The following is a 21,944-nucleotide window of genomic DNA, read 5'->3' on the forward strand; positions in this document are numbered from 1 at the left end:
AATAAAACACTTGTTTTAGAAAAATCCTGAATTCATTTCCAAAATTTTTGATAATCATACTTAAAATTATTTGTACCACAATTTATGACAGCACCATCTTTTCAACAGTTTGCTTTCAAGATATTAGTGTAAAGAACTTACAGGAATAAAATAATCCTTTTAATTTGAATTTTCAGTAATGTGTACCTATGATGTACATATATAATTAGCATGGTTTATTTCACTTGCAACAAAAAAATACATTGAAAGGAAAGTGTGTTAGTAGTAGCTGTGGTTCCTACATAAAAATGTGCTAAAAGATGTCTTAAAAGATGGTAAGATTTATATAGGCTTACAAATCTTATTCTTTGAGTTACGCTCTTTAGAAAACTGACAATTTTTTCAAGGTTTCCGCTGGTATTCCCGGACCAGCCCCTTGCCAGTGTCGCAGTGCGGTTGCAGTCTCGAAGGAGCCAGTAAAAGACTGAAAGTGAGTCAGTACTGGCATCTGAGACAGGAGAGATGGGGGTGAAAGATCAGTGATGTACAAATAATTCACTATCATAAAACTGTATACCCTAGTAATAATAATGAAATGTATTTTCTTTATAGTATTTCCTTTATTAAATTTCCTTTATAGGTTTAGTTTACCACTGATTGTTGCTAATCTCTGTAAAATTTCAGCGTTTCATGTTATGACGTAGTCAGGGTTGAGGAGAAGGAATGGACTGTGGGAGCCGGCCCTGACATAGCTGAACAACGCTCGAGGACAACGTGGCAAAAAGCAAGATTCCCTGGTAGCGAGGAAACGGCCAGATCTGGTCAACCATACGGTACAGTAAAGGGTGTGGCGAAGCTCTTAGAAACTGTCTATAATGCGAATGGAAGACTAGGTTTAATAAATATTTATGTGCTTATAAATGGCAAAACACACAGTTACAAAGTTTTTTAACATAGGGAGCAATGCACTGCAGTTCTTACAAAACAATGACTCTGTTGAATGTTACATAACGATGAGCAGCGCACTGCAGTTAATGCCATAATTTAACAGAGACTATTTGAAATGCTATATTACAATTATTTGTTCAGAGACAAAAATATGGGTCAAATGGCTCTGAGCACTACGGGACTTAACATCTGAGGTCATCAGTCCCCCAGAACTTAGAACTAGTTAAATCTAACTAAACTAAGGACATCACACACATTCATTCCCGAGGCAGGATTCGAACCTGCGACCGTAGAAGTCGCTCCGTTCCAGACTGAAGCGCCTAGAACCGCTCGGCCACACCGGCCGGCACAAAAATATGTTCCACAAACTCAATTGATAGAAGAAGCACATACTAAGCAATCATTTGCAATATCTTAGGATAATGATGTCGCTGCATGTACAACTGAAGGAGTAAAACAAGCAAGAGAGATGGTATCTTCTTCACAGATTTTCAAAAATGTTCAAATGTGTGTGAAACCTTATAGGACTTAACTGCTAAGGTCATCCGTCCCTAAGCTTACACACTACTTAACCTAAATTATCCTAAGGACAAACACGCACACCCATGCCTGAAGGAGGACTCGAACTTCCGCAGGGACCAGCCGCACAGTACATGACTGCAGAGCCTACACCGCTGGGCTAATCCCGCGCGGCACAGATTTTCAGAAATGTCATTGTCTTTGAGAATTTCCCATTTTTGAGAACAGTTAAGTGGAAGATATGTAACTTTTATGTCAGTTAATGAGCCCCTAGTATTTCGTGATGTTGTGCAATACGGTGCCAGGACTACAGTGAATGAGAGAGGGAATGTGGTATTTAATGCGGCATTTCCAGTGTGGCTCCAGGTGATGTGGTTGTTGGTAAACACTTAAGAGAACGCTGTGAGCTGACTTAGGCGGCAATATGTATAGTTAGACAAAATTTCTGGGATTCTGATTGGCTGAAAGATGAGGTAGCAGAATCTCTATCTCGAGCCGCTATTTGAAGGTCAGAGCTTGGAAATTACGTCACAGAGGAGAGACCATCGTAGCAGAAGTGTGTCCGGTTGTACCTCCTGGTCATTACATTAACTGTTGAATTTCTCGCACTAAACATAAAATCGGTACTGGTATCCTCAGCGATTAACAGTTCGGAAATGGCTGTCTTTAATAACAGTCAGTTTTAGTGTTTATATCTGGCTATGCATGGTTCGTTATTATGATGTTGCGTATTTGTGTAATAAGTGTCTTGTAATCTACCCACAGTTGCAGAGTAGGATGTTAAAATGTTACGAATGAGGTGCAAAGTGTGAGGTCATCCACAAGAGTGCTAAAAGGAACGCGTTGAACTTCGGTTATACGATAAATCAGTCTAATCTAAAAGCCGTAAATTCAACTAAATACCTAGGTATTACAGTTCCGAACATATTAAATTGGAAGGAACACACAGAAAATGTTGTGGGGAAGACTAACCAAAGACTGCGTTTTATTGGCCGGACACTCCGAAAATGTAACAGACCTACTAAAGAGACTGCCTACACTATACTTGTCCGTCCTCTTTTGGAATAGCGCTGCGCGGTGTGGGATAGATAGAACTGGCGGAGTACATCGAAAAAGTTCAAAGAAAGGCAGCACGTTTTGCATTATCGAGAAATATGGGAGAGAGTGTCACAGAAATGATACAGTATTTCGGCTGGAAATCATTAAAAGAAAGGCATTTCTCGTTGCGACGGAATCTTCTCACGAAATTCCAATCACCAACTTTCTCCCCCGAATGTGAAAATATTTATTTGACACCGACCTACATAGGGAGGAACGTTCACAACGATAAAATAAATAAAGGAAAAATATAGACGTTCATTCTTTCTGCACGCTATACGAGACTGGAATTATAGACAAATGTGAAGGTGGTTCGATGAACCATCTGCCTGGTTCTTAAATGTGATTTGCAGAGTATCCATGTAGATGTAGATGTAGATGTATATGTATGTAATGACATCATGGAATAAATTGTATGATTGTACAGCACCTCTTTTTGAATCGTTGTACGCTCTTTACTGCCATAATCATGTAGAAGAACCAGGTTAGTGGATTTCAGGTTAACACCCGCAAGATATGACCGAATTGAGTATCTCCAACCACGACCTCGCCATGGACATTTGCTAATATAGGCAAATATTGGCTGATACCGGTTTTTCCAACGCAAGGCTGGTGTTGTAAGTTCGTCGGCATTGCTCTTGAGGTGTGTGTTTCAATGTAGCCGTGATGGTATTGCACCCATCTTGAGATTACGTTCAGCTGAATCATACGTGCCACGTTTACTGTACACACTCGTGTACCTCAAGTTTCAAAGCGAAGAAATTCAATATGCAATTTTTCAAAATAAACAAAATAGTCTAAAATTCTGAGGACAAAAAGAAATTGCAACAATAAACAATACAATTTGTAATTGGTCATTAATTGACGAAAGACAAAGACATTGTTATCCGTATCGTAATTTTCTATTAAAGGAACACGTAAACTAATAGTTGACCAAATGAATCTACTAGTTATGCCTGGCCGACAAGAAAAAATGGAGAGTGGAAGGGAGGAATAATATAACATTATCTTTAACATTGATGTGGGAACGTTACAAAGGATTGCTGTACTTCTAGAAAAAAGCTTTGATCACAGAAATAAGACAAGAGGAAAGAAACGCTATGATAGATTCAGAAAGAATACCTGGAACAGTTTTATAATGGAGGCAGTTTTGATAGGTACCAAGACAGGAAAACAAACATGAACAACATGGACAGAATTAAGAACAAAACCACGGAAATAAAATGGAATAGTGCTGAAGAAATCGAAACAAAAAGTAATGGTGATTATGGTATTTGGTACCGAATCGGGTAATCAGACAAAATAAGACTGTTACTGCAGACCAAGAAAACCACATTTTTATGGTTGATTTGCTTGCTCTTTCAGCGTACAGTATATCGGAAATATGTAGGGTGCATAGAATGTCACGCGGTAGCAGTTTGTCAATACAAAGATTAAAAACTATACAAAAAATGTAGAATATCAACTTGCGTGAAGTACAAGGAAAATTGCGGACTCCAAGGAATTCAGCTCATCAGAGAGGACTGCCGACGTCAAAGAGACGGGGAAGATTAGAATCACAAGCAAACATTCCTCAAAGTGTACGCCTTTGGGTAGACACGGAGACACATTGGACAAACAATTAAGGTGAAGAAACGCGAGACCCAAAGTTTACACAGTGTAAGGACAGATGTGCCCTACAGTTCCCTAGTGATTCCGACAGCTGCTGCATCAGCCCCGCTGAGGACGTAAGGGGAAACAAGAAACGAAAAGGAAACGCACATGTCGCTCTTAACCAGAGGGTAAGGGAAAAAAAACGTCTTTTACTACTCTGAATAGCAGTGGGTAAAACAATAGCAGCAATGACAAGACGTATATATATCGGTTACAGTACTGACAAACGGGTTAGATGATTAATCCACAGTGAAACTGTGACGTTTCCTTTTCTCTTATCGTACAAATTAACGAAATAAATATTCAGACGTCAGATTAGAAACCAAATAAATTCCTGACAGAAATGAGGGAAGAGGCAGCGTGCATCAGAGTCTAAACGTTTAAGTATTGTGAAATATTTCGATTACACATTGTGATACCATTAGTGATAGATACAGTACGTTGTTCCATACAGAATCAACATTCTGTATCAGATAAGATAGGTATTGGAAGCCCGTCTTTGAAACAGCTAGTAGTGTGTGTTTATTTTAGATACCATTTCAAAAATATCTACAATATTGTTTTTCCTTCTAGATTTAAAAACGGCTCTTCACCTCCTGAAGAATGGTTTTTACTTACTGCGTTTTCGTCTAATTTCTGCCGTTTTACATGAAACAAACATAAATCATTATTTTAAAGGTTGGGTAACCACAGAAAAGTTCCACGTGGTGAATAATATTTTCCACACTGGCTGTTAAAGTACTTTTATTAAAAAATAACTATCGATTTCATATAAATAGTGACAAATTTTCAGGTTATCTTTGCACACTTCTATTCTAATTAGAGCAAGGTAAGACATACAAGCCCCGTTATACCTTTTGTCGAAGTTAAGATATGTTAATGTGGTGTCCCTAATCAGGCCCACATAATCCTACGGTAGTTAGCAACGTAAATAGGTTTATGCAGCTCCCTATCACTTATGGGTGCCCCCTGTCCCGATCATTTTAATAATGGACTGTTGCTTTGAGTGCGTTATCTGGTTTTATCTTAACGGTAAACAATGGGACTTGACTCTAAGCAACCAGTTCACCGCTCTATGAATGTTAAAAAACCTGTGCGTACACAGCTCTCTTTGATACGATAGTACACATGTGTTTTCAAATCTTTGTAATTCTGTAACATTTTAATATCTTTTACAGATGACCTGAAGATGCATCTCTATGATGCGAAACGTTAATGACTTTGATAAAACTATTTTAACAGCGCGGGCTTTCTAAAATTGCTACGCACCCTCTGACTCAACGTTGAAATGTTAAAAGTCTTGGCTGGTTGCGTTGTCTAGGGGCTGGGATACGTAATTGCCACATTGCTGGCCATATACTGCTGAGTCTAGAGTATACGATAAGGATGCACACGTGAATCGAATGGTAGAAGGTTTCTGTCACTCGGCAATTTTGAATTATGAATGGAACATATAAATTTATAAATGAAAGATTGCAATTAAATAAAATCTACAGGTACTATCTTAACGACTTTAAATGATGGGTACGATAGTAGAAGTACTTTTGAGAATGTAGTATATTTCTGCAAAACACTTATTGGTGTCGATGGTCCAGCAATTAAATAAAATATAAGTTGAATAACAGGGAAACAATAGATTCCTAGTGCACGTTATTAAAAGAAAAAGGCTCTGAACACTATGGGACTTAACTTCTGAGGTCATCAGTCCCCTAGAACTTAGAACTACTTAAACCTAACCTAAGGACAGCACACACATCAATGCCCGAGGCAGGATTTGAACGTTCGACCGTAGCAGTCGCGCGGTTCCGGACTGTAGCGCCTAGAACCGCTGGCACTGGCCAGTTAGGTCCACTTAAAATACGAAGTCTGCAATCACTTCTGGACGTTCGAACTTTCGTTCCTGCACTCCTTTCTCCTTCATAAACTCAAAAATTGCGAGTTTTAAATCGAAAAATCTTTCCAGGCAATCCCCTTGAATTGACCAACGTATTTTGCAGTAATACGTTTCGTTGAGTTCCATTTAAAACTGTTACAACAGTTAATGGAATAATGCGTGCAACTCCAGAAATTTTATTATTCTTACCACCAATTTCTTCACGTGCACTATGTCTGCAAATTTAGCGCCAAGAGTTTCCTGATGTACAGAACAATGAATCCCATCGGCCGATCGCTAGCACGTTTTGCTCTTTAATTGTAAATTTAACATTTAAATTCTCTCTGTATCGTACTGTAACGCCGTTTCACAGCAAATATAAAGTACCAGTCGCTTGTGCTATGTGACAGTTCTCATCCCTCTCTTCTTCTGTCACTCTCATACATTTTAAAGGGTTCGATCGATGGCTAGACTGCCTCTTTTTCTGCAAACGTCGTTTGTAACACGAACAAACAGCAAAGAGTAAACATCGCTGACACCACTAGTCGGCCTAACTAAGAGAATTATGCCGACCGAAGAATGCCGCACTGCGGTCCTAAATGAAATGTCGCTCCAATCCGGATACTTCAGAGAAGGACCGAACAAAACCGAGTGACAGGATGCGCCTTCTCTCATACGCGTGAAGTTTGGCACGCCATGGTTCAAATGGTTCAAATGGCTCTGAGCACTATGCGACTTAACTTCTGAGGTCATCAGTCGCCTATAACTTAGAACTAATTAAACCTAACTAACCTAAGGACATCAGACACATCCATGCCCGAGGCAGGATTCGAACCTGCGACCGGAGCGGTCGCTCGGCTCCAGACTGTAGCGCCTAGAACCGCACGGCCCTGGATTAAGATATCCAGAAACTCACTCCAACATAGTGAGTATTGTAAATATAGAAATGATACGGTAAATAAAGTAACTACCAGATGTTTCAGTAAAACTTTCAACAATTCCTAGACGGGTGCAGTGGAAGAATGTACCACGACACAGTTCAGGAGACACACTGCTGTTCAATGACGGATCGAGAACAAATGAAGGCACTGGGGCTGGAGTATTTGGGATACAGCATAGGCAGAGAGAGCATTTGGTCTAGAGAAACTCGGCACAGTATTCCAGGCGGAAGCAACCGTTAACAGAGTGTGCTCAGTTCACAAATTGTGTACATGTTACAAGAAGCCTAGCATGTACATTCGTTCACAGAGTAAAATAGCTTTGGAATCTATGTCAGTCCACCTCCTTGGGACAGTTCACCACCATAAGGGCAGGAGAGCACTGTGTACCCCTTTCGCAACGCCATTGATAGAGAGTTGGTGACTTCTTATGCCGCAAGTCTTCTGCCACAATTGCTCATTATTTTTGTTCAAAATTTAAGCAGTGGCGAAATTAAGACTCGGAACTCAGGACATTTAAATTAATAGTCAAAGACACAATACGTTTGCTGTGTCAACACTCATTGTTCGCTCCACCGATGCCTCTTAATAAGTATAATAGGCTGACAACATTAGGAATGTAAAACTCATAAATTCTTTCCACTTGGGAGATTTCGCCTGTTTGCACCAGCCTACAGGTTGTGCAGATTCGTAACACCAGCAGTACTCAGGGGGCCTGCAGTCGCTATGTTCAAATATCAAAGGCCCACGCTCATGTGTGGACGATAGAACCAGGGTAGCCTTCAGCCGAGCAGTTCTGCGCACCCACAGGCCACCAGGGGGCTATAAATTATACCGTATTGAAACCACCAAGACCACCTAGGCATCTTGGAACACATCCAGAGAAGTTCAAGAATCTGTCTCCAGGTGTCACTAGCTATGTATTTTCCTCTAGCAAAATTTAGAAAAAAACAGCTGCTAAATTTAATTGGCATCGAAAGGTGATATGCGTCTGTACTGTCCCATTACCCCATAATCCTCTGTTTTTGAAAGTATCAAACTGCCTTGACGGCGGTACTCGGTCATCACTGATAATGGTTCAAAAAGAGAAAAGAATTTTACTTCGAATTATTCACCGGAAATCTGAAAAGACCCGAAACAACTTTTTTTTTTTTTTTTTTTTTTTTTTTTTTTTTTTTTTTTTTTTTTGTCATCAGTCTACTGACTGGCTTGATGCGGCCCGCCACGAATTCCTTTCCTGTGCTAACCTCTTCATCTCAGAGTAGCACTTGCAACCTACGTCCTCAATTATTTGCTTGACGTATTCCAATCGCTGTCTTCCTCTACAGCTTTTGCCCTCTACAGCTCCCTCTAGTACCATGGAAATCATTCCCTCATGTCTTAGCAGACGTCCTATCATCCTGTCCCTTCTCCTTATCAGTGTTTTCCACATATTCCTTTCCTCTCCGATTCTGCGTAGAACCTCCTCATTCCTTACCTTTTAGAAATTCTGATGGAATGTTATCTATCCGTTCTGCCTTATTGACCGTAAGTCCTCCAAAGCTCTTTTAAATTCCGATTCTAATACTGGATCCCCTATCTCTTCTAAATCGACTCCTGTTTCTTCTTCTATCACATCAGACAAGTCTTCACCCTCATAGAGGCTTTCAATGTATTCTTTCCACCCATCTGCTCTCTCCTCTGCATTTAACAGTGGAGTTCCCATTGCACTCTTAATGTTACCACCGTTGCCTTTTTTTAATGTCACCAAAATTTGTTTTGACTTTCCTGTATGCTGAGTCTGTCCTTCCGACAATCATATCTTTTTCGATGTCTTCACATTTTTCCTGCAGCCATTTCGTCTTAGTTTCCCTGCACTTCCTATTTATTTCATTCCTCAACGACTTGTATTTCTGTATTCCTGATTTTCCCGGAACATGTTTGTACTTCCTCCTTTCATCAATCAACAGAAGTTTTTCTACTGTTACCCATGGTTTCTTCACAGCTACCTTCTTTGTACCTACGTTTTCCTTCCCAACTTCTGTGATGGCCCTTTTTAGAGACGTTCATTCCTCTTCAACTGTGTTGCCTACTGCGCTATTCCGTATTGCTGTATCTATAGCATTAGAGAACTTCAAACGCATCTCGTCATTCCTTAGAACTTCCATATCCTACTTCTTAGCGTAATGATGCTTCCTGACTAATGTCTTGAACTTCAGCCTACTCTTCATCACTACTATATTGTGATCTGAGTCTATATCTGCTCCTGGGTACGCCTTACAATCCAGTATCTGATTTCGGAATCTCTGTCTGACCATGATGAAATCTAATTGAAATCTTCCCGTATCTCCCGGCCTTTTCCAAGTATACCTCCCCCTCTTGTGATTCTTGAACAGGGTATTCGCTATTACTAGCTGAAACTTGTTACAGAACTCAATTAGTCTTTCTCCTCTTTCATTCCTGGTCCCAAGCCCATATTCTCCTGTAACCTTTTCTTCTACTCCTTCCCCTACAACTGCATTCCAGTCGCCCATGACTATTAGATTTTCGTCCCCCTTTACATACTGCATTACCCTTTCAATATCCTCATACACTTTCTCTATCCGTTCATCTTCAGCTTGCGACGTCGGCATGTATACCTGAACTATCGTTGTCGTTGTTGGTCTGCTGTCGATTCTGATTAGAACAACCCGGTCACTGAACTGTTCACAGTAACTCACCCTCTGCTCTACCTTCCTATTCATAACGAATCCTACACCTGTTATACCATTTTCTGCTGCTGTTGATATTACTCGATACTCATCTGACCAGAAATCCTTGTCTTCCTTCCACTTCACTGACCCCTACTATATCTAGATTGAGCCTTTGCATTTCCCTTTTCAGATTTTCTAGTTTCCCTACCACGTTCAAGCTTTTGACATTCCACGCCCAGACTCGTAGAACGTTATCCTTTTGTTGATTATTCAATCTTTTTCTCATGGTAACCTCCCCCTTGGCAGTCCCCTCCCGGAGATCCGAATGGGGGACTATTCCGGAATCTTTTGCCAATGGAGAGATCATCATGACACTTCTTCAACTACAGGCCACATGTCCTGTGGATACACGTTACGTGTCTTTAATGCAGTGGTTTCCATTGCCTTCTGCATCCTGATGTCGTTGATCATTGCTGATTCTTCCGCCTTTAGGGGCAGTTTCTCACCCCTAGGGCAAGAGAGTGCCCTGAACCTCTATCCGTTCCTCCGCTCTCTTTGACAAGGCCGTTGGCAGAATGAGGCTGACTTCTTATGCCGGATGTCTTCGGCCGGCAATGCTGATTATTTATCAAATTTAGGCAGTGGCGGGGATCGAACCCGGGAGCGAAGACGTTTTGATTATGAATCAAAGACGCTACCCCTAGACCACCGTCAATGAAAATAAAATTTTGAAAAACGTAAGTTATTGGAAAATTCATACCACCATCAGTTACAAATTGATACAATAGTACTTCTTTGCGTGGATTTTGCATGGTAGGTTTCGAATGAAATGTTAAAACGTTAATAGCATCGTGTAAGCAATATCCACCAACACAGTGTTCCAAATTATTTGAATATGTAAATACTATAAAATGAAATAAAGTTGTTTGCATGAATAAATATAAATAAAATATGTTAACAGTGGCTGCCGTATTCAGACATACATGTGAGTGAAATCAAAAGAAAGATTTTCTTGAGCACAATGACCTCCAAAAATAATGTCTTATCCCTAATTCATTTTTCTATTGGCTTAGTGCGTAGTGTGTATGTGTGTGCAGTGGTTAATTAAATCCACGCTCAGGTACACAGGGTGGTACAGGAGGAACCTCACATAATCTCTGAGGTGATTGTACAGGTGAAGACAAACCGCAAATGTCCTTTGAACATATGTCCGATTTTCGATAGTTATGAAACTGTAATGGGTTGAAGACTACACACATCCATAAATAGATACGAAGACAAGTCATAACATGCAAGATTTCAAGGCCAGCGTCTTCGTTAGTTAAAACTTCCGGGCTGAATTGCCGTGGTCCCTTTACAAAACTTCTTCTCCTTTCGGACGTTTCGTTGCCTACTGTGGGCAACATCTTCTGAGGTGAGTCGGCGACTGGTTGCTAAGCGGTGGTGGTCCCGCTTATATCTGAGGAACTGAGTGAGTTTTTGGTGCACATAAATAGTTTCATTCCAAAGATACAGTTGACCATGGAGAAAGATAGTAATGGACAACAATTTTTTTTGGATGTATTGGTTATTAAACGGGTAGATGGGACTTTAGGGGACAAGGTATGTAGGAAAGACACACACACCGATCGTTACCTGCATAAGAATTCGAATCATCGTCCTAGGCAGAAGAGAGGAGTCATAAAAACTTCATCGGACAGGGCTAATAACATCTGTGAGCCAATTTAAGTTCAAGAAGAATTGAGCCATTTGCGAACAGCTTTCAAGAGAAATGGGTACACTGACAAGGAAATAGATGGAACGCTCCACCATATAAGAAAAGTGTCCGAAAATACACGACAACAACAACCGTCGACTGGAAAAGTTTTTCTTCCATTTATTCATAACATCACGGACCGTATTGGGAAAGTTTTGGCCAAGTTTCAAGTGGAGACAATCTTTCGACCTACCAAGAAAATTAGTGAAAGTTTAAGATCGGTGAAAGACGCAAGACACCCCTTAGCTACCCCAGGTGTGTATAAAATTCCGTGTAGCTGTGGCATGGTTTATATTGGAACAACTAAAAGGAGTGTTAATACCCGCCTAACGGAATACAAAAGCAGCTGTAGATTGGGACAGATTGACAAACCAGCTGTAGCGGAACACGTTTTCAAAGACGGTGATCACGAAATAAAATTTAGTGAGACAAACGTGATAGCTAGGACATCACATTATTATACTCGCATGTATAGAGAAGCTATAGAGATCTACAAGCACGGGAATAATTTTAATAGAAAAGAAGAAGGATTAAAACTAGACAAGATATGGCGGTCGACTTTGTACCAACGAAGTGACAATCGATTACCTGTAGTCGAGAGAGATGGCACTAGCCAGAGATAGTTTTAAAGTCGAAAGCACGTGACGAGTGGTGACGCCATCTAAGTGCTCTATATAAGCGGGACCACCACCGCCTAGCAACCAGTCGCCGACTCACCTCAGAAGATGTTGCCCGCAGCCGGAAACGAAAGGTCAGGAAGGAGAAGAAGTTTTATATATGGACCACGGCAATTCAGCCCGGAAGTATTAATTAATGAATATGAAGACATGTATGAATATTACTTGTTGAAACGCTGTGTAGGCGCTGTGGTGGACAGAATAATGGTGGGACAGGTAACTGATCCATCCTATAAAAGGTGTGGGGGTTCTCCAACAAATGGAAGCACTGTGAAATCACTCTGAGGCGACAGTTGGATAAGACCCCAGTGTGCAGTCGTGGGTTGTCAGTGAGCAGTCGTGATGGACTGTACAGTGCCTCTGGGCACAGCCAACCACTCACAAAAGTGCTGTCTTCTTACTGAATCAACTGGATACGGATATTACGTGGGTTGCTTGACTGATGTTCAACTGAGCAAATTCAAGGTGTCCATGAATACCGACACGCCAAACTTTTTCACTCATACAGAATACTCAAACATGTTGTTTGTGTACAGGTACTGTAATGGTAGCGCCCATTCGGGTTGACAAAATACCAGAGACGTCTCCCTGATGGATGAACCCCCTGTGGCAGGGTATTTCTCAGGGTTTTTCAAACATTTTGTAATCTAGAACAATACCTAGTTACTTGCAACATCAGAACATGAGGCTACCCAGTCAGTTGAGGAAAGGGACGACATTACTGCAATGGTACAAGGAGTCTCACATGGCGGAATAACCGTCTGATTCGTATTGAACGAACCTGACTATGGCATACGTCACATTCTGAGGGCTTGCACTCATTCTATGTGCAACCTATGAAATAATCATACCCAGTTGATTCAGTAAGCAGACAACATTTTTGTGAATGATTGACTGTGCCCAGAGGCATCGTGCAGTGCACTTGATTTACCTGCAGTGGTGTAATGATCACCTGTAATTCTCACACATGGGCGATGGAGAATCCACATGACACTAGAAAGCGAAATTCTTGGCTAGGTTCTCAATGAACTTCTGCTGTGGTGTGACTAATAACGTGGTTATGCCACCGTGCTACTGCCAAATCGCATGATAGCCGCAGCATACACACATTTCCTGTTAGAAGATCTACACGCACTTTTGGAACAGATGACATTAGAGCAAAGACGGCAAGTGCACCTGCGACGTGGTGGGTCACCGATTCATTGTACAGACAAATATCCCGGTATCTGAATAACACATTTCCTCAACGGTGGGTTGGCTGTGGCGGACCCATTAAATCGCGTGCCAGATCACCCGATCTAACCCCATTGTAGTTCCGTTGATGGGGCTGATTGAGGGAGGACTTGCACACTATGAAGGTGGGACTCGTGAAGGGCTTACCACATACAGACGTTGTTACCTGCGGTAAAGTCCGCCGATATGATGTCCGATGTGCAACACTTTTTGTAGGATGCATCAGCCATCTGTCCCACCGCTATTCTGTCCACTACAGAGCCTATACAGTACTTCTGCACGTAATCTTCACACTTGTCTTCATAACCATTCATAGATGAGTGTAGCCTTCAACCTGCTACAGTTTCATAACGATCGAAAATCAAATACATGTTTATTACACTTTTTCGGTTTCTTTTCACTTGTAGAATTACCTCACAAATTATGCGATATACCTAAAGAAGCATCATCTACATACATTACTGGCCATTAAAATTGCTACACCACAAAGATTACGTGCTACAGACGCGAAACATAACCAACAGGAAGAAGATGCTCTGATATGCAAATGATTAGCTTTTCAGAACATTCACACAAGGTTGGCGCCGGCGGCGACACCCACAACGTGCTGACATGAGGAAAGTTTCAAACCGATTTCTCATACACAAACAGCAGGTGACCGGCGTTGCCTGGTGAAACGCTGTTGTGATGCCTCGTGTAAGGAGGAGAAATGCGTACCATCACGTTTCCGACTTTGATAAAGGTTGGATTGTAGCCTATCGCTATCGCGACATTGCTGCTTGCGTTGGTCGAATTCCAATGACAGTTAACAGAATATGGAATCGGTGGGTTCAGGAGGGTAATATGGAACGCCGTGCTGGATCCCAACGGCCTCGTATCACTAGCAGTCGACATTCCGGAGGGCTGAACGGAAGGCCTCTCCAGTTTGTCTGACGAACCGGTTCCAGGCCCCTGTCTTAGGCTGATACTGATCTTCCGCCGGACATGGCTGCTTGTCCTGTTCCAGAGGTTGCCCCTCAGTCTGCAAGATCCGGGCGGTCGCAGAGGGTGGGCTTACTGGTAGTTGGGAGCTCCAACGTCAGGCGCGTAATGGGGCCCCTTAGAGATATGGCAGCAAGAGAGGGGAAGAAAACCACTCCGTGAGCATACCGGGGGGAGTCATTCCAGATGTGGAAAGGGTCTTTCCGGATGCTATGAAGGGTACAGGGTGCACCCATCTGCAGGTGGTCGCTCGTGTCGGCACCAATGGTGTGTGTTGCTGTGGATCGGAGGAAATCCTCTCTGGCTTACGGCGGCTATCTGATATGGTGAAGACTGCCAATCTCGCTAACGGGATGAAAGCAGGGCTCACCATCTGCAGCATCGTCGACAGGACTGACTATGGACCTTTGGTACAGAGCCGAGTGGAGGGTCTGAATCAGAGGCTGAGACGGTTCTGCGACCGTGTGGGCTGCAGATTTCTTGACTTGCGCCATAGGGTGGTGGGGTTTCGGGTTCCGCTGGATAGGTCAGGAGTCCACTACACGCAGCAAGCGGCAACACGGGTAGCAAGGGTTGTGTGTTGTGGACTGGGCGGCTTTTTAGGTTAGATGGCCTCGGGCAAGTACAGAAAGGGCAACAGCCTCAAAGGGTGCGGGGCAAAGTCAGGACATGCAGAGACCAAGCAGCAATCGGTATTGTAATTGTAAACTGTCGAAGTTGCATTGGTAAGGTACCGGAACTTCAAGCGCTGATAGAAAGCACCTAAGCTGAAATCGTTATAGGTACAGAAAGCTGGCTGTAGCCAGAGATAAATTCAGCCGAAATTTTTACAAAGGCACAGACGGTGTTTAGGAAGGATAGATTGCATGCAACCGGTGGTGGCGTGTTTGTGGCTGTTAGTAGTAGTATATCCCGTAGTGAAGTAGAAGTGGATAGTTCCTGTGAATTATTATGGGTGGAGGTTACACTCAACAACCGAGCTAGGTTAATAATTGACTCATTTTACCGACCTCCCGACTCAGCAGCATTAGTGGCAGAACAACTGAGAGAAAATTTGGAATACATTTCATATAAATTTTCTCAGCATGTTGTAGTCTTAGGCGGAGATTTCAATTTACCAGATAGAGACTGGTACACTCAGATGTTTAGGACAGGTGGTAGGGACAGAGCATCGAGTGACATTATACTGAGTGCACTATCCGAAAATTACTTCGAGCAATTAAACAGAGAACCGACTCGTGGAGATAACATCTTGGACCTACTGATAACAAACAGACCCGAACTTTTCGACTCTGTAAGTGCAGAACAGGGAATCAGTGATCATAAGGCCGTTGCAGCATCCCTGAATACGGAAGTTAATAGGAATATAAAAAAGGGGAGGAAGGTTCATCTGTTTAGAAGGAGTAATAGAAGGCAGATTTCAGACTACCTAACAGATCAAAACGAAAATTTCTGTTCCGACACTGACAATAATGAGTGTTTATGGAAAAAGTTCAAGGCAAACGTAAAATGCGTTTTACCCACCGTGGTTCAACAACAAAGTTAGGAAACTAATGCGAAAGCAAAGAGAGCTTCACTCCAAGTTTAAACGCAGCCAAAACCTCTCAGACAAACAGAAGCTAAACGATGTCAAAGTTAGCGTAAGGAGGGCTATGAGTGAAGCGTTCAGTGAATTCGAAAGTAAAATTCTCTGTACCGACTTGACAGAAAATCCTAGGAAGTTCTGGTCCTACGTTAAATCAATAACTGGCTCGTAACAGCATATCCTGACACTCCGGGATGTTCATGGAATTGAAAAAGAGGATGACACGCGTAAAGTTGAAATACTAAACACCTTTTTCCAAAGCTGTTTCACAGAGGAAGATCGCACTGCAGTTCCTTCTCTAAATCGTCGCACAAACGAAAAAATGGCTGACATCGAAATAAGTGTCCAAGGAATAGAAAAGCAACAGGAATCACTCAACAGAGGAAAGCCCACTGGACCGGACGTGATACCAATTCGATTCTACATAGAGTATGCGAAAGAACTTGCCCCCCTTCTAACAGCTGTGTACCGCAAGTTTCTAGAGGAACGGAAGGTTCCAAATGATTGGAAAAGAGCACAGGTAGTCCCAGTCTTCAAGAAGGGTCGTCAAACAGATGCGCAAAACTATAGACCTATATCTCTGACGTCGATCTGTTGTAGAATTTTAGAACATGTTTTTTGCTCGAGTATCATGTCGTTTTTGGAAACCCAGAATCTATTCTGTAGGAATCAACATGGATTCCGGAAACAGCGATCGTGTGAGACCAAACTCGCTTTATTTGTTCATGAGACCCAGAAAATAGCAGATACAGGCTCAAGGTAGATGCTATTTTCCTTGACTTTCGGAATATCAGACCAGCTGTGTGGCTGTACTGAAGAGTTTTCAGCTAACAGAACACAGCATGTTGTTATCAATGGAGAGACGTCTACAGACGTTAAGGTAACCTCTAGGGTGCCACAGGGGAGTGTTATGGGACCATTTCTTTTCACAATATATATAAATGACCTAGTAGATAGTGTCGGAAGTTCCATGCGGCTTTTTGCGGATGATGCTGTAGTATACAGAGAAGTTGCAGCATTAGAAAATTGTAGCGAAATGCAGGAAGATCTGCAGCGGATAGGCACTTGGTGCAGGGAGTGGCAACTGACCCTTAACATAGACAAATGTAATGTATTGCGAATACGTAGAAAGAAGGATCCTTTATTGTATGATTATATGATAGCGGAACAAACACTAGTAGCAGTTACTTCTGTAAAATACCTGGGAGTATGCGTACGGAACGATTTGAAGTGGAATGATCATATAAAATTAATTGTTGGTAAGGCGGGTACCAGGTTGAGATTCATTGAGAGAGTCCTTAGAAAATGTAGTCCATCAACAAAGGAGGTGGCTAACAAAACATTCGTTCGATCTATACTTGAGTACTGCTCATCAGTGTGGGATCCTTACCAGATAGGGTTGACGGAGGAGATAGAGAAGATCAAAAGAAGAGCGGCGCGTTTCGTCACATGGTTATTTGGTAACCGTGATAGTGTTACGCAGATGTTTAACAAACTCAAGTGGCAAACTCTGCAAGAGAGGCGCTCTGCATCGTGGTGTAGCTTGCTCGCCAGGTTTCGAGAGGGTGCGTTTCTCGAGGAGGTATCGAATATATTGCTTCTCCCTACTTATACCTCCCGATGAGAGTACGAATGTAAAATCAGAGAGACTCGAACGCGCACGGCGGCTTTCAGACAGTCGTTCTTCCCGCGAACCATACGCAACTGGAACAGAAAAGGGAGGTAATGACAGTGGCACGTAAAGTGCCCACCGCCACACATCGTTGGGTGGCTTGCGGAGTATAAACGTAGATGTAGACGGCCGTCTTATCCGCATGGCTGTAACGGATCGTTCAGCCACGTCTCGATCCCTGAGTCAACAGATGGGGACGTTTGCAAGACAACAACCATCTGCACGAACAGTTCGACGACGGTTTCAGCAGCATGGACTATCAGCTCGGAGACCATGGCTGTGGTTACCCTTGACGCTGCATGACAGACAGGAGCTCCTGCGATGGCTTACTCAACGACGAACCTGGGCGCACGAATGGCAAAACGTCATGGTTTTGGATGAATCCAGGTTCTGTTTACAGCATCATGATGGTCGCAGCCGTGTTTGGCGACATCGCGGTGAACGCACATTGGAAGCGTGTATTCGTCATCGCCATACTGGCGTATTACCCGGCGTGATGGTATGGGGTGCCATTGGTTACATGACTCGGTCACCTCTTGTTCGCATTGACGGAAGTTTGAACAGTGAACGTTACATTTCAGATGTGTTACGACCTGTGACTCTACCTTTCATTCGATCCCTGCGAAACCATACATTTCAGCAGGATAATGCACGTCCTGTACAGGCCTTCCTGAATACACAAAATGTTCAACTGCTGCCCTCGCCAGCACATTCTCCAGGTCTATCACCAATCGAAAACATCTGGACAATGGTGGCCGAGCAACTGGCTCGTCAAGATACGCCAGTCACTACTCTTGATGAGCTGTGGTATCGAAGATGGTGACTGTGTTAGCATGTCAGTGCTCCATGCCACAAAGTAACTTTTGTGTGGCAATGGTTTGTGAGTAATAACATCGCTAACGTGAACTGGCCTGCCCAGGGCCCTGAGCTGAGCCCATTGGTATGCATTAGAAATGGTTTAGAATGTCCACTTCAATCCACATCCCAGCGTCCAGTATCGCCACCTTTCCTGATTTGCCACTTGAGAGAGTATTATCTGTCACTGCTTCATAGACATTCAGAAACCCCATTGAAAATGTCCCCTGGAGGGCTCAGGCTGCTGTAAAGATGAAGGGTGGACAGAACCATATTAATGGCGACTAAATGTGACCAGACACAGTTAATCAGATAGTATGTGTATAAAGACAATTTATTGCAGGAAAAGAAGCCAAATTCAGGTGTAACAAGAGCCAAAGAGAAATCTCTGCACTGTATTTTAGTTGTAGGCGGCATAACAGATTTAACAGGGAAACAGAGTTATCTGTAAAACGGAATTAACCTTCCAAAGACTGGAATGTAACCATATACACTAATCAAAATGAAACAAAGGCTTTTGCAAGGTGGTACCTCATATGAACAAAATTAGTAGTGAATACTAGAATAGTAAAGTAGGTCAGTCATTTTAATTGTCTGCATGTCGTATCATATAGGAATATGAAAATGATATAGGCAAGCAAGTGACAAAATCTGGAACAACGAAAATTTTGTTTGCTATATAAGACAGTAAATGTAAAACAAATTAAAATTTTTAAAGTAATGGTCCTATCAACACTACGCCACGGAAGTGAGCTGTAGGTCGTTTATGAATTACAAAGAAGTAAGCCCAGATACCTGAGATGAGATGCCTTAGGGCTTTGAAAGGCTGTCCCAGAATAGACAAATTAAAAACAGTGACATGAGGAAGGCAGTAAACACATTTACTGAAATACAATGCCATATTCCACCCTGGCTGTTATGTATTGCTGCTCATTTATACGACAATCAGCTAATTTCTGACATTTGTCAGTTCCAAGTTTGTACTCTAGCACTACTATATTACACCGTCACCCTTTGTCGAAGTATACAAATGTAAATCTGTCATTTTAATAAGTGAACACTGTTGCAGTAAACACGAGCTATATCAGTGTTCCAAATTCTTGAATACTTTAAAATAACGTTACTGCTGTAGTGACATACGGATGTAAACTTAGAACCCGATAATATATCGCACAGAAAATTGATCTACCTCGATTGATGCAGTACTGTTGATTTACATTAAACATTTACATTAAACAGTCACCATAGCGCATCTGATAGTACTACCAACAGGTGCCCGAAACATGGGGCATCACTATAATATTTCTTTTCTAGAATGAAATTTTCACTCTACAGAGGAGTGTGCGCCGTATGAAACTTCCTGGCAGATTAAAATTGTGTGCCGGACCGAGATTCGAACGCGGGACCTTTTGGCTTAACGGGAGACCTTCTGTGAAGTTTGGAAGGTAGGAGACAAAGTACTTGCAGAATTGAAGCTATGGGGACAGGCCGTGAGTCGTGCTTGGGTAGCTCAGTTGGTAGAGCACTTGCCCCCGAATGGCAAAGGTCCCGAGTTCGAGTCTCGGTCCGGCACACAGTTTTAATCTGCCAGGAAGTTTTATATATATTTTGTTGGAGAACAAAATTCTGCGCGATACATTATGAGGTTTTATGTTTATGTACATATTCTACTAGAGCAGTAGCTGAATACGAAACGTTGTTATCACTCGTGTTTACTATGACAGAAGTTACATGTCAAATTGACAGATGTAAATTTATATAAACGCACAGAGGGTGATGATGTAATTAACGAGTATAATAGCACGAACACAAATATGACAGACAGCGGAAATCAGCTGAACTTGATGTAAGTGACAGGCAGAGTGGAAAATGGAATTATTTTTCAATTAATTTTTTAACGTAGCACTTGAAATTAAAAAACCTTTTTGAAAAATGTATTAAAGAATAACTAGACTAAACACCATCTGAATAGACCTCGAAAGGCTAAAGGGAACAGCAGACTGCCTTGTCGTCCTCATCTGGTAGGTGTTACCGGGTGTGTATATGGAGGGGTATGTTATCGCACATCACTTTCCTGGTCGTTCTCAGCTTTTGGGACCTGATTCACTAAATCTTAATCTTGAAGCCCTGGCTTCACAAGGTGTGAGGGCATTCTACTTGCCCCGGCCGAAGTGGCCGAGCGCCTCTAGGCGCTACAGTCTGGAACCGCGCGACCGCTGCGGTCGCAGGTTCGAATGCTGCCTCGGGCATGGATGTGTGTGATGTCCCTAGGTTAGTTAGGTTTGAGTAGTTCTAAGTCCTAGGGGGCTGATGATCTCAGAAGTTAAGTCCCATAGTCCTCATAAGGCAACCCCCTCATCGCACCCCTCTCAGATTTAGTTATAATTTGGCACAGTGGATAGGCCTTGAAAATCTGTACACAGATCAATCGAGTAAACAGGAAGAAGTTGTGTGGAAATATGAAAAAAATAAGCAAAATATACAAAATAAGTAGTCCGTGCGTGAGATAGACAACATCAAGGTTAGTCTCACTTCAGGAGCGCCGTGGTCCCGTGGTTAGCGTGAGCAGTTGCGGAACGAGAGGTGCTTGATTCACTCTGTAATAAGTTTAGTGTCTGTGTTTTACGACCGCACCGCAAAACCGTGCGATTAGTAGACGACAGAACGTGCCTCTCCAATGGGAACCGGAAACATTTGATCGCAAGGTCATAGGTCAACAGATTCCTCCACAGGAAAACACGTCTGATATATTCTATACGACACTGGTGACGGCATGTGCGTCACATGACAGGAATATGTTGTCGACCCACCTAACTTGTACACTTGGCGAATGGGTAAAAAGATTCTTCTACCTTGCGCGATTTAGGTTTTCTTGTGGATGTGATGATCACTCCTAAAAAAGTGATCGCATCGGACGGACGGACGGACAGATAATAATTGTCTGAAAATAAAATATTAGCCTTTATTACACGAGGGAAGGCTCGAACCAATGACCTTTCGTTCCGCAGCTGCTCACGCTAACCACGGGACCATGGCGCTCCTGATCTCATACTCACCTTGATGTTGCCTATCTTGCACATGGACTGCTCAGTTTGTATATTTTGCTTTTTTTTCGTAGTTCCTCACAACTTCTTCCTGTTTTCGCGATTGATCTATGTTCAGTTTTTGAAGCCCTATCCACTGTGCCAACTTATAACTGAATCTGAGAGAGGTGCGATGGAGAGGTTCCCTTGTCAGAGCCATTTTGAACCATTCTGCTTGCAACAGCGCTCGTCATACCCAAATGGTGGCACATACAAGCAAAACAGCACTTTGGTGATCTGATGGGTACTGGTGGTGAACTACAGTGAAGCCATTGGCAAAGGTATTTAATAAATGAAACCAAACTGAAGACAAAAGCAAATAATGATGTGGACATTTCTACAGCATTAATAGTGGTAAGGTCAGAAATTATAGCTTGGTAAGGCGAAGAAGACTGGTAAGGTCTAGGAAGAGATGGGCCTGT

General features: G+C 42.4%; 1 non-coding gene across 1 annotated transcript; it reads left to right on the forward strand.

Annotated features, from left to right (window-relative positions):
- The first annotated feature begins 19,937 nt into the window (after positions 1–19,937).
- On the forward strand, positions 19,938–20,012 carry Trnas-cga (transfer RNA serine (anticodon CGA)). Its single transcript has one exon. It is a non-coding gene; the product is annotated as a tRNA-Ser (tRNA).
- Positions 20,013–21,944: the final 1,932 nt, after the last annotated feature.

The sequence above is a fragment of the Schistocerca gregaria genome, chromosome 1, assembly GCF_023897955.1.
Source record: "Schistocerca gregaria isolate iqSchGreg1 chromosome 1, iqSchGreg1.2, whole genome shotgun sequence".
Lineage (NCBI taxonomy): Eukaryota > Metazoa > Arthropoda > Insecta > Orthoptera > Acrididae > Schistocerca > Schistocerca gregaria.